Source organism: Aotus nancymaae, unplaced genomic scaffold, assembly GCF_030222135.1.
Source record: "Aotus nancymaae isolate 86718 unplaced genomic scaffold, 86718_ANA_hifiasm-v0.15.2.pri h1tg000051l, whole genome shotgun sequence".
Lineage (NCBI taxonomy): Eukaryota > Metazoa > Chordata > Mammalia > Primates > Aotidae > Aotus > Aotus nancymaae.
This window is the reverse complement of record NW_026988465.1, coordinates 8970640-8985402: the sequence shown is the minus strand read 5'-3', so window position 1 is coordinate 8985402 and position 14763 is coordinate 8970640. Positions and strand designations below refer to the sequence as shown.

The window sequence follows — 14763 nt, the reverse complement described above, 5'->3', positions numbered from 1 at the left end:
ATCACACAACAGTTTTGTAACCATGTTCTCGCAGAAAGTTCCATAGTCCACCCTTCTGGAACAAAATAAAGTGATTTCCAGAAAGGTAAATCAGACATTCTCTCACGGGAGCTTTTCTGCTGTTTTATTATTCTGAAAGCATAGTTTTCTATTGCCTCAGGTTTGATTTGGGGGAGGAGGATGGTTATCCTATGAATATTCTTTGAAAATATTTTTCTACTGTCTTAATAACCATTCCTTTTGGTATCTACTTTGAGCAACTGATTATTTTGTATTCATTTTCATACAATTAAAACAAATTCATGCAATTTAAAATTAGAAACTCTAATGATATTTCTTATTAAGAAATCTCCCAATTTCTTATTAAGGGAAAAAAAAGACTTGTCCCAAATCAATTATTATTCAAAAAGTTTCCAAATGTAAGTTGTTTGATGTCAGTGACCCATGATTCATATTCCCAAAAGGCCAAACTGCCATTCTGCAACAAATTAGAACAAAACATTTTTTTGTGCGTGTTCACAAATTCAAAGAAAGCCAGAATAATATTAGGCAGTACTTAAATGAGAAACTCTGGGATGCTGTGGAAATAATAGCAGGTGTCAAATAGTATGGATTTCTTGCTACTAAAATCTCCTTGAAGCATGCTTGATTTTTTCCTGGCAACCTAAATCAATGGTAATATTGAGAAGTCATCATGCAATATTGACCAGTTGTACAGCAGATAAGTCAAAGGAATGATTCTTCTAAGTTACACTGAAAGTCCTGAAAATAAAGAAATATTAATGCTTCTTACCACTGCCAAATTCCATCTCAGATACATTGCTAATTAGCCACCTAAGTTTAATATGCTAAAGTACTAAATGACATTTGACAGTGTCCCCATCTGTAAAATGGGCTGATAATAACCTACTCCTTAGTTATTAGGGATACCTTGCAAAAGAGCAATGAGTGCTTACTAAGTAATCTGAAAGTATCTGCTTCTGTGAGTATCTGACTAAATAGCTCCCTTCCTCCGTATTTTCCCCTATGTGTAATGTCTCCTTCATCTTATTCTTCCATGTCTCTTCATTATATCCTCGTTTTTTCACTGATTAGTAATTGGATTTCTTTTTAAGCAAGCATTTATTTACCTACTTGTAACTACTTGCCATTCTACTGCTCTATTTTCCTTTTTCTTCTCTGCTTCTTAATTTGAAATGAATGATTTATCTTAAACTCAGGACAGTATTTTTCTAGATGCTATGAAGATGGTGAATTGGATATCTACCCTCCTAAATTCACTTACAATTACTTCTATTAATATTAATAGTTACAATGGCTTTGATTTCCTTGGATGAAAACTACTACGCACTCTCTTTTCCCTCTCGTTTGTATTGCTCTGACACCTGGCTTCTTGAATATAGATGACTTGACTGATTAAAATCAGAATTATCTCTTTACGACCACCCATACCTACGATTCTGACATCATTCCCAAAAACATTTTTATAATCCTCTGTTTTTGTCTTAACCAAGGTCTTTCTGCCTATTTTCTCAACTCTAACTCATTGCTTCATTTCATTTAGAAAATGTGGGATTCTATTATTATTACTCTAAAACGTAGAGGTCCAATGTGACATATTTTAAAACTTTTCCTCACTCTTCTTCGAAAAAGTTACTGAAGGTGAAAAGCAAGTACCTCTCATATTACATTTCATAAAAACTGCTCAACAGATTCTTCCAGCGTTGCCAATATTAACATCTAAGAGTGTCTGGGGAGAGAATGCAGTTGTCTACCATGACATCAACTTGGAAAAGATAGGGCTAAAGTCCAAACATTCCTAGCTTCTGTTAATCAGGCACACCACCCTAATTGTCTCCTAAAAAGAATGCTGTCATCATATAACTCCCTCACTGAAGAAACCGAGTCACTTCCCTCTAACTACAAGGTACATATTCCCTAGCTGGCTTTAAACCTCGGTATGATGCAAGCAATCACCCCAAAACGTTGTGTTCACCTACTTCCCTAAACGAAGGCTTCACTTCAGCTAAATGGGTCCACTCACTGTTCCTGCAAAAAGTTAGGCGCTTCCTTTGTGCATACTCCTGTTTCAATCAGCATCGTGGCACAGAATGCTTACTTTCCTCCTTGTTGCTCATCCGAATGCTCTAGGCCAATCTCTCTAAGATCTAGCTGGATCGCACATTTCTAGGACCACCTCATGAAGTGATCCACAAGGCTCATATAAAATTGGCAGGCCAGGCGCGGTGGCTTGTGCCTGTAATCCCAACACTTTGGGAAGCTGAGGTGAGTGGATCACCTGAGCCCGGGAGTTGGAGACCAGCCTGGGCAACTTAGTGAATGAAACCTCATCTCTACAAAAAATACAATTATCCGGGTGTGTCTGTAGTCCCAGCTACTTGGGAGGCTGAGGTGAAAAAATCATCTGAGCCCAGGGAGGTTAAGGCTGCAATGAGCTGTGATCACGCCACTGCACTCCAGCCTGGGTGACAGAATGAGACCCTGTCTCAAAAAAATAAAAATAAAAAATAAAATAAAATTGGCATATTCCCAATTAGTTAATTAATCAGGCCTGTCCCTTTAAGTGCTATTGTTTCACTTTTCCTAGGTTTCTATTTTCTGATCTAAATTGTTTAGAAAACACAATTCTATCTTATACATATAGCCTTACCTTCCCTTAAGTCTCCCTTATTCATTAATTAATAATCAACTCTACACGCTATCCATGAACCATCCTTCTAGGGAAATGAGACCCATAGTCTATCGATTATTATATCTAGGGTTTTAAAAATGTGTGTGTTTGTTTTGTTTCTGTTGAGAAACATATGTAAGTGGTACCTTCTACTGCTAACATTGACACCTCATTGGGTTTTACTTCCTACCTGCAAGGTGTCTGCGTTAGACTAGCTCACGAAAGTCCACTCTAGGTTAAAGAATCTTTGGTTCTCCTTCAAAGATTGGTGAATATTTTCATCAAACACTTTGAGAATATAAAACGGAATCATGAACTTACCTTTTTAGATTTTACTTGTCTTTGCAGTTGTCTCTTGATCTCCAAACTTCTTAAAAGCTTAATCTATAATGGCTCCGATTCCCTCTGCATCAATGTAATGTCCTTTCCTCTGACACAGTGATAATGTCTTTCAAGCTTCCACTACATCAGAAACGTCATAGGTCAACCACATCGAATGTCTATATAACTCTTCATTTTCCAAAATGCTTTCCCATAATTTTGTGTATGATGGTGGATTTTTAGCTCCGCTCCTGGCTATGTGTTATGTCTCTCTTGTACTTCTCTCTTCTTTTATTCTCATGTCAGTTTATCCTGGGTTAACGTATTGACATATCCTTGAGAGTTACCTGATACGCTTTAGACGACAGGTGAAGTATTTGCAGACTGTATTCCTGACTTTACTGAGGAAATTGATGTTCATAGAAGGCATCCTAGGACTTGTCCAGATCTCCACACCCATTAAATGACAGAGACAGGATTTAACTCAATTTTTTCTAACTTCAAATTTACTACATTTCCATAAAATCATGGTTAGCTTCTGCAATAACTGATCTGTTTCTTCCTTTCTAATTTAGTTGCTAAAAATTCAGACCTTTATTTATCATTTCTTCCTAACTGACCTGACACCTTGCATGCTTCTAACTTGTCCTAAACTCAGCTAATTAGAGCTGTCACGATCTTCTCCTCAAATATTTTCCTATTTACTTACAGTCTTAATTCAAAATTTAACATGGAATTCAAAGTCCTCTGTTATCAACCTCTAACTATCTCTACGATCTTACCCATCCATTCACTGGGCAAATGTTTACTGAGTATCTGTTATATGCCAGGCAATATAACATTCTAGTATTGGGAACGTACAAGACACACAAGATGCATGCTCTCTTGGAGTTAGCATTCTTTTCTTTGTTCTTCATTATAATTAACGAATTGCAACAATCCAATCATGCTGAGACACTTCCTGTCTTCATAATTTTTCTCATGCTAGTCCCAGCTCTCTGGTCTACCTCTTCCTTCAATGGTCAATTCAAATTTCCATATTCAACAAATAGATTTCTGGATCTTGTTTCTTTTATACCGTCATATGTATGTACTGTCCTTTCTCTCTGCCCTAGTTCTTTTTTATTTATTCATATAAACAAAAAAAACATATTTTAAATACATGTCACATTCACTTGCAAGCAACATAAGGAAGAAAATCATGGTGTATTTCTTCCTTATTTACCTTTCCCATGGAACCCTGCATGTGGTAATCATTCAATAAATGATTATTCATATGACTCTATGAATCAGCTAACAAGTAGAAAGGTATAATCATTATCAGATAAGTTATCTACCTTAGCCATTTCACCTAAAATGATTCACCCAAACATTTTAGGAATATATCTTTTCATCTCTCTTTTTTTTTATTTTTTGAGACATAGCCTTGCTCTGTCGCCCAGGCTGGAGTGCAGTGGCACGATCTCGGCTCACTACAACCTCCGCCTCCCAGGTTCAAGCAGTTCTCCTGCCTCAGCCTCCTAAGTAGCTGGGACTACAGGCATGCGCCACCACGCCCAGCTAATTTTTTTTGTATTTTCAGTAGGGATGGGGTTTCACTGTGTTAGTCAGAATGGTCTCGATCTCCTGATCTTGTGATCCACCCACCTCGGCCTCCCAAAGTGCTGGGATTACAGGCTTGAGCCACCGCACCCGGCCTATCTTTTCATCTCAATGTTTTCTTTCTTTTTTAAATTTACATCAATGTATAATACTTCATCAGAGTTTAAAGAGTCAGCTTGTTTTATAGCATGTTAAGAAAAAAAGCCATTTCTTACCATCTCTGCTGTCACTATATCCTACTCCCTAGGCAAAAATATTTTCAACTCTCTTACCAATTTTTTAATATTTACATTTGCATCTCTAAATAAAATGTAATTTTGGCCTTTTCAATCTAGGTCTTATCTATTACCTTCTCACTCTGAAATTGTGGAGCTTTAGCTCTCTTTTTGTGCTGCTCCCTCTGTCCCCGAGCACACACAGTTACATTGCTGTCCCCTCTGTGCCCCATGTAGGTTATGATTTTGGTTGGGTCAACAGTTGGTGTTTACAGGTGCATTGTCACTGAGACTAAGAACACTATTCACAGCTAAGCCGTACAATACACTGTGATTATTTTTCCCTATTTGTGCTTTCATAAAGAACATCATTGATTAGTTTGTGTATTTGCTTGGCTGTCTGTGGACAGTCATACACTGCACAATGACATTTCAAGCAACAACAGATCGCATATATGACAGTGGTCCCATCAGATTATAATGAAGCTGAACAATTCCTACCATCTAGTGATGTCTTGATGATCGTGCCTGTGTGCAGGCCAAGGCTAATGTGTGTGTTTATGTCTTAGTTTTTACCAAAAATGTTTAAAGAGTAAAAGATAAAAATAAAAATTAAAAAAGTTTATAGACTATAAAGAAAGAAAATATTTTGTACAGCTGTACAATGTGCTTGTATTTTTTTTTTGAGATGGAGTTTTACTCTTGTTGCCAAGGCTGGAGTGCAATGGCGTGGTCTCGGCTTACTGCAACCTCCACCTCCCAGGTTTAAGCGATTCTCCTACCTCAGCTTCCCAAGTAGCTGGAATTACAAGCATGTGCCACCACACCCGGCTAATTTTGTATTTTTAGTAGAGATGGGGTTTCTCCATGTTGGTCAGTTTGGTCTCAAATTTCTGACCTCAGGTGATCCACCTGCCTTGGCCTCCCAAAGTGCTGGGATTACAGGCATGAGCCACTGCACCCGGCCTGTGTTTGTCTTTTAAACTAAATGTTACTCAAAGAGTCTAAAACTTAAAAAAATTAAAAGATTTCTAAAGCTTAAAATGTACAGTAAGCTAAGGGTAATTTGTTACTGAGGAAAGAAAATTTTAAAAAATAAATTTAGTGTAGCCTAAGTGTCCAGTGTTTCTAAAGGTCTGAAGTAGTGTACGGTAATGTCCCAGGCCTTCACATTCACTCACCACTCACTCACTGACTCACTCAGAACAACTTCCAGTCCTGTGAGCTCCATTCATGGGAAGTGCTCTATCCAGGTGTATCATTTTAAAAACCTTTTATACCATATTCTTTTTTTTTTTTTTTTTTTTTTTGAGACGGAGTTTCGCTCTTGTTACCCAGGCTGGAGTGCAATGGCGCGATCTCGGCTCACCGCAACCTCCGCCTCCTGGGTTCAGGCAATTCTCCTGCCTCAGCCTCCTGAGTAGCTGAGATTACAGGCATGCGCCACCATGCCCAGCTAATTTTTTGTATTTTTAGTAGAGATGGGGTTTCACCATGTTGACCAGGATGGTCTCGATCTCTTGAACTCGTGATCCACCCGCCTCGGCCTCCCAAAGTGCTGGGGTTACAGGCGTGAGCCACCGCGCCCGGGCCTGTACCATATTCTTACTGCACCTTTTCTATGATTAGATATGTTTGGATAAACAACTACTTACCATTGTATTTCAGTGGCATGCAGTATTCAGTACAGTGACATGCTGTCCAGGTTTTTGGACAAGGAGCCACAGGCTGTCACATACAGCCTAGGTGTATAGTAGGCTCTATTGAGTCTACGATGTTAGCAGAACAACATGGCCTAATGACACATGGCTCAAAATGTATTCTTGTCATTAAAAAACACATGACTGTACTTATGAATTCAACCTAAGACGTAAATGTCATCTCAACACATTCAAATTCATCTAATATTGTATTAATTGGGTTCTATCCAATAGCTCTCACCCAGAGCTTTGTGTCCTGTATTCTCAAGAGTCACACACTAGGCCTGACCAACCAGTTTTCATGAGATCCCCTTCACCATCATCCCTGGGGTTGACTTCTCCTATTGGTCGAGTGGGTCACAATTTCACATATCCCATGCCTTCCTTCTTTCTGAGTTTATTCCGGCATTTGGGGTGGTCCCATACTCCAGGGCTTCCTAAGAAAGGATCCACAGCAAACAAAGGATTTTGAGGTCTTGCAAATCTAAGAATGTCTTTATTCTACCTTCACACTTAATTTATAGTTCAGCTGGATAGAGAATTCTAGAATAAAATGAATTTTTCCACATAATTTTGAAGGCATTAAATTCATTGTCTTCTAGCTTCTAGCATTTCTACTATGAAATGTCAAGCCACTCTGAATCTTGATTCTTCTTACAAAATCTCTTCTTTCTAGAAGCTCATAATATATTTTTTTCATCCCAGAGTTCCAAAAAACTTCCCAATGATGTGTCTTAAGGTTGTTTTTTAAATTATTTCTAGTGCTGGACTCTGTGTGGCTTATTTTGACCTAAAAACTCATGATCTTTCATTTGGGGGAAATGTTTTTCTGTTGTTTCATTGATGATTTCCGATTTTCTATTTCCTTTTTTTTCTTTTTTGAGGAGTCTTGCTCTTGTTGCCCAGGCTGGAGTGCAATGGCATGATCTCTGCTCACTACAACCTCCGCCTCTCGGGTTTAAGCAATTCTCCTGCCTCAGTCTCCCAAGTAGCTGCGATTACAGGCATGTGCCACCATGCCCAGCTAATTTTGTATTTTTAATAGAGATGGGGTTTCTCCATGTTGGTCAGGCTAGTCTCGAACTCCTGACCTCAGGTGATCCGCCTGCCTCAGCCTCCCAAAGTGCTGGGATTACAGGTGTGAGCGACCTCAGCCAGTCCCTATTCTCTATTTCTTAAGTTCTCTCTTTGTGGAACTCCTGTCATACAGACGTTGGACCTCCTAGACATGTCCGGTATTTTTTCTTATCTTTTATTCCTTATTTTCTATTTTACCTCTGCTTTTAGAAGATTTTCTCTAATTCATCTTCCAACTCTTCTACTGATTTTTTTACTTTCACAATTCTATTTTAATTATTTTAAAGCTCTTCCTCCTCAAAATATTCTTTTTCTAAAATAGCACCCCTTTCTTATCTCATATAAGCAATATCTTATCTGAATGTATTAAGGATCATTTTCAAATGTTATCCTCCCCTCCTGCCTCTGTTTTCTCCCATTGCTTTTTCCCCTGATTGTTTGTTTCAGTGTCTCTCAGATTAGAATCCTATCCTAGTGATCCTTGTTGGCCACTCCAAGTAGGACGGGTGCACTTAAAGCCAACTGGAGGCTGTGCATGGTGGCTCACACCTGTAATCCCAGCACTTTGGGAGGCCGAGGTGGGTGGATCACATGAGGTCAGGAGTTCAAGACAAGCCTAACCAATATGGTGAAAACCCATCTCTACTAAAAATACAAAAATTAGCCAGGTGTGGTGGCACATGCCTGTAGTCCCAGCTACTCGGGAGGCTGAAACAGGAGAATTGCTTGAATCCGGGAGACAAAGGTCGCAGTGAGCCGATGTTGTGCCACTGCACTCCAGCCTGTGGGCAACAGAGCAAGACTCTGTCTCAAAAAAATATATATATATATGTGTGTGTATATATATATATACACACACACATATATATATAAAGCTGATTGGAGGAGGAGTGTGTGACTAGTTTTCATTGACCGGGGACTTCACTGTATAGTGGCCTGTCTTTGCTCTTCCTAGTGGAGCCCTCATTGGCAGTAGTTTCAGATCTTTTCTACCGGAGTGGTCAAATTCCCCAGAGAAGACTTGTAATTGTCTGCCTAGGGCATATGTGTCTGTGTATGCATGTGTATGCACTCATAAGAGTGAGTGTACTTAGCAACCAGTGTTCCAGCCTAGAAAAGGTTAAGAAATATGAGGAGTTTTTGCACTTAGCGTGTAAGCTCAACTCCCCACTTTTTAGTTTGAATCCTCCATGTGTCTGTCTCCAGGAAATAAATCTCTTAGATCTTCTGATAAGATGGGTAGTTGACCTGTTGCATGAAGTAGGGAGGAGATCAGAAGTCCAGCTGCTTCTTCCACAACCCTACGTGCAACAGAACTTCCAGAGATGTCCAGTGATGCCCATTCTTGGATCTGTACTTGAAATAAAAAAAAAAAAATCAGTCAGCTTCTTAGCTCTCTCTGCAGTTGGCTGAGAATCCAACTTTCTCAGATCTGCTCCCAGCTTCCAAATTTCTGTTGCTGTTGTTTCCATTCTTGTTTATTTTGTCTTTGTATGCTGTGTCTTTCAAAAAAAATTACCGTCATTTGAGCAGTAGCAATGAGCTAAATGCTAATGGTTAATCTGCTGTCTTTAGTTAAATATCCTAGAGTGTCTACTTACAGTGGAAAAAATTCCTGGGTTACTGTTTAATAATCAATTAATTTTGAACATAAGCTTTCATAAAAACAGAACTTTAAGAAAAATGGAACTGTTCTTGTAATTCCTGTTTTGTCTGGGAGAAAAAATGATTGCTAGGCAGTTACCATCAATGAATAAAAATGTAAGAAAAATAATGTTTAAAATTTTTTTGAAGCGAAAGAAAAATTTTTATAATCTGGAATTTTTGTTAGTCATTAACATAGCTTCATTCTTGTTTTATTTAATCTGTATCCTGTTAAACTGGGCATTCTGCATCTATGGCCTTTCAGATGGCTGGCATTGCTATTCTAAAATATATCTGTACCTCTGAGGTTCCTGCAGGTTAGTTTTTGCTGCTCAGAAAACTGTCATTACAAGCACTGAATTTCAATGATTTCCTGCAGGCAACCACCTGGAGGCAATTACCTGTACTTGTCTGCTAGCGGCCGCAAATGTGCTTTAGGATAGAAAAACTATGTCTGGTTTTTTAAAAAATGAGTCCGCCTCCTTTGTGCAATGTTTTACTTGTGTTGGAATAAAATACTATCTTATCCAGTCCAGGAATTTATCCTTTAACCAATTACATGTTGGTCAATCTACTTCTTCAGCACAGAATTACCAAATATTTGTGATTTTCTATTATCTTTACCCACCTTCTGATGTCAAAGCCCTCTTGCTGCTTTACAGGATATGGGTCAGTGACAATGTGGGAAGAAACAAGAAAAATCAATAACCTACATTGTAATGTGAAATGACAACATTTTTAGCTTTAACAACAGACTTCCTAGGCGTGGTTCAGGAGAGAATTCGAGAACATGTACAATACATGATACTTTATGTTAAGTTGATTCATAGGCAATTGTGGTTTTTGCCGTTGACGTACATGTGGACTTGGTAATATTTTAATTTAATTTAATTTAGGTTGATTTAACTAACTGATTTATTTATCTATTAGTTTATTTGTTTTTTAGAGATGAGATCTCGATCTGTCACCCAAGCTGGAGTGCAGTGATGTGATCACAGCTCACTGCAGCCTTGAGCTCTTGGGCTCAAGTGATCCTCCTGACTCAGCCTCCTGAGTAGCGGGACTACAAGCGTGTGCCACCACATCTGGCTAATTTATTTTTATTTTTACTTTTTGTAGAGGCAGGATCTGGCTATGTTGCCCAGGCTGGTTTCCAATCCTGGTCTCAAGTGATCCTCCTGCGTAGGCTTCCAAAAGTGTCAGGATTAAAAGAGTGAGACACTGTACCTGGCCAATATTTGATACACCTAGATATAATCTCTGGAGAAAGTCATGGCAATGACCGCTACTTTAGCTAAACCATAAATGCTCTGCATTTACGTGTAGATTTAGGGCCAAGCATGGTGATGCATGCCTGTAATCTCAGCTACTTGGGAGGCTGAGGTGTGAGGATATCTTGGGTTTAGGAGTTCAAGATCAACCTGGGCAACACAGTGAGACGACTGTCTCATATTAAAAATGAAAAAAAGAAAGACATAAATGTAGATTTAAATTGCACTCTTAGAAATATCAGAAACACCATAAAATACTTTTAAGATTTAAAATTATTTGTACTAAATAATAATGATTTATGGTTTTATAGACTACTGTAGTTAGGGCAGACCTTTCAATCATTTTGCATGGAAGAAAACCTGTTCTTCTTCAATTCGAGTTCAAAGTTTCACTTCTTTCTGATTTTATTCTTATTCAGGCAAAACTATATATGATTACCATGCTTCAAAACTTCCTTATTTTCAGCATAATCAAACCATTAGATAAATTTTGATGAAAATTTCATTTCTTTCCTTCATTCTTCTTTCTGTAATATCTCTCATTTTTACATTTAATGAATCATTTTATTTTTGAAAAATCCTCATTTTTTTCTGCTATTTATAAGTACATCTTCCTAGAGCCTTTAATTCTTGTTTCATAGATATATCTAACGATTTGTTTCCTCCTAGTATGTCTTTCAAATTTCTGCTGTACACATTACTAATGTATAACATTTCTATTTTATTATACAAAGTCTTCTAAGAGATCCTGTCAAAAACACTGCTGTAAATAAATCCTGTTTTTTATAGTTTTAGTGTCATAATTAGCTATTGCATTCCCAAAGACTTGATGTTAAATAAAGCAAGGATATGACCAACAATATGCTGCAAAAAGGAAACCATGACTACAGCTTTCTTTAATGACTTAAAATACTATCATATTTTGTTCCAACCTCTACAGAATTTTAGAACCAGAAGAAAGCTGAGAAATAATGAGAACTTAACACCTGGATTGCACAGGTGAGGAAATGGAAACCCTGACTGGGGAACTTTTTTCGGTCACACTAGTTATCCATCCACCTTCAGCTTGGTGTTCTTTCAGTCTTCATTTGCCTCCTAAATAAACGATCTGATGGCTCGGACTCAATGTTTGGGCCAGTGTCTCTTGTTGAAATAGCCTCCATCTTAGGTCAGGCATGGTGGTTCACACCTGTAATCCTAGCACTTTGGGAAACTGATGTGGGTTGAATTACTTTTGGTCAAGAGTTCCAGACCAGCCTGACCAATGTGGTGAAACCCCGTCTCTACTAAAACTATAAAATTAGCTGGGTGTGGTGGCGCATGCCTCTAATCCTAGCTGCTTGGGAGGCTGAGGCAGGACAATAACTTGAACCCAGGAGGTGGAGATTGCAGTAACCCGGGATCCACCATTTCACTATTTCACTCCAGCCTGGTCAACAAGAGCGAAACTCCATCCCTTTCCTGGCCAAATGAATGAATGAATGAGCGAATGAATGAATGAAATAGGCTCCATCTCCTTCCACCTCCTCAGTGGGGTGTCTTCTTATTCAAACTCTGCCTTTCCTTGAAGATCAGATGATGACCCTTGGCTGAAGCATTGCCTGATCCCACTCTCCTCTGAACGCCTGTAAAATTGTATTCACACTTTCAGTGGTACCCATCACTTTTAAGAAGGTATTAGTATCACTAACATACTATTTTCTACTACTCTACTTACCCCTACAAGAAAGCTCCTATTTCTAATTTATTGTGATTTTTTTTGTATCTCTTGCAACCACTTATAGATACCAGGCACTCGATAAAACTTGTTGAACGAGCAACTGCAAACCTTTACCTGTCAGACTTTGCTGCTATATTGCATTGCAGTGATAACTCATGGTTAAGGTGTTTGTAGCACAAAGAATCAATATCTGAAAGTTCATCATCTTTTACAATTCTTTTGTTTGGAAATTTCATGCTTTTGCATTCCTTTACTCTTGCCAGCATAATAGGTCAAGTCAATTATATGTGTCATTTTCTATTAGAATATGTGTAATGATCATACAAAACTGTCTATGGTGTCTTTATCAATAGTAAGTTATTCTCTTCTTTTCTTGGGGTGCCCCAAGGTCATCTATTGTCCAAACAGAATTCAGCACTGGACATCTCTCATGCTGCAAACTTGAACTAATTCCAAAACTGTCTTCTCCCATTTGATCTTATGGATCACTGTAGAGGTGTAGCTTCTGTGGAATGGGCTATCCATTCCTTGATCCAGTTTTATCTCCATACCTTCCAGTAATTGGGTGCTATGGAGAAGCTTTCTCTGGTCATCTAGCAAAGGCCACATGCCATAAACACAGACCCACAGACTTTCTCTTAATTACCACTTTATTACTACTAGTTGGGAATACAGTCAGTTAACACTGTGCAGCCTTAGCATATTAATGAAATTCCCCACCTACAAGAATGCCTACCTGCCCACAGATTGCTAGAATGCTAAGCTGCCAATAAAAAAAAAAAAAAAAAAAAAAAAAAAAACCTGAAAAAAATCTGAACATTTTCTTTCCTCTTTCTCCTGAGTTTAAAAGTTTTGAATAGGGACTATGCCAATTAGCTTTTGCCACATAACAAACCACCCCAAAATTTAGCAGCTGAAAATAACCTTCATTTATGTAGCCCACGGTGCAGCAGATTGGCAGATTGGGTGGGTTCCTCTGGGTGTTCTTCTGGTCTTGGCTGGGTTCACCTTTGTGTACGGTTAGCTGCTGGGTTGGCTAGGGGTTTGTTCCTCTAGGATGGCCTGATAGTTTCACATGGTCTCTCATTCCTCTAGTAGGCTAGGCTAATCTTTATTCAGTGGAGGTGACAAATTCAAGAGAAAGAACCCAAGGTACAAGATAGTGCCTTGTCTTGGAAACGTACATTACTCTGACATATTTTGTTTGCCAAATAATAAAAGAAACACCAGATATTAATGAAATGGAAAACAGATATGCTATAAAGCAAATCAACAAAGCCAAAAGTTATTTTATCAAGAATAAGAGAAACAAGATAGAAGTAACCAATATCAAAAGTAAAAAATGATAGCATCATTTAATTTTGAAAAATGACAAGGATTATGGGAACATTAAGAAAAACTTCATCCCAAAACTTTTGGAAATGTGCATGAAATGGACAAATTTCTAGAGAAGAAAGTAAAATAGATACAAGAAGAAATAGAATACCTATATAGCCCTTTTTCCATTAAAGAAATTGAGTCTATAGTTAAAAGTCTTCCCGTATAGAAAGCTCTCAATCATATAAGAAAATGATGAGACTTTCACCAAACTTTAAGGAAGAATAGAAAAAAGAGTTTTTAAAAATTTTATTTTAGGAGAGAGATCCAAGATGGCTGATGATTAGCAGCTCGGGCACGTACCTCCCAGTGAAAGCGCAAAGAACGAGAGGACGCCACACTTTCAGACGAATATTAGTTGCTCACGGACCAGGAGATTCCCAGTGGAGGAGCTCCACGCGTCGCCAGGGCGACTCTTGTGGCCGGCGTGGCGGTTTTGCTGGTGCCTTAGCACGCCAGTTCTTGGTGCAGAGTCCAGAGATTCCCGGGCAGAAAAGCACCATCAATCTTAACACCGCTGTTTTGGCCAGCTCAGTGGATTGCTCAGATTTCGGCGCAGGGAATCAACAAGTTGGACGTCAGAGACCCAGTTAGAAAGTCGGTAATTATAAAGACGACAGACGGACAAATATATAATGAAGGGAAGAAACCAGCGTAAAAAGGTAGAGAATACTCAAAATCAGAATGCCTCTCCCTCTACAGGGGATTGCAATTCCTCATCAGTAACGGAACAAGGCTTAATAGATTACACGTGTGTTCCAATAACAGACGCAGGTTTCAAAACGTGGGTGATAAGAAACTTCTGTGAATTAAAAGAACTTGTTCTAACCCAATGCAAAGAAACTAAGAACCTTGAAAAAAGGTTTGACGAAATGTAACGAGAATGGACAATTTAGAGTAGAATATAAGTGAATTGATGGAGCTGAAAAACACAACACGAGAACTTCGCGAAGCATGCACAAGTTTAAACAGTCGAATTGATCAAGCAGAAGGAAGGATATCAGAAGTCGAGGACCAGCTCAGTGAAATGAAACGAGAAGACAAGAATGCAGAAAAAAGGATGAAAAGGAATGAGCAAAGTCTCCAGGAAATATGGGACTATGTGAAAAGACCTAATTTACGTTTGATAGGTGTACCTGAATGT

The 14763-nt window shown here is 38.5% G+C and overlaps 1 long non-coding RNA gene across 1 annotated transcript; it reads left to right on the top strand.

The window, feature by feature from the left end:
- On the top strand, positions 1–11643 carry LOC105708697 (uncharacterized). Its single transcript, XR_001105369.2, has 3 exons — positions 1–85; positions 9914–10043; positions 11463–11643. It is a non-coding gene; the product is annotated as an uncharacterized LOC105708697 (long non-coding RNA).
- Positions 11644–14763: the final 3120 nt, after the last annotated feature.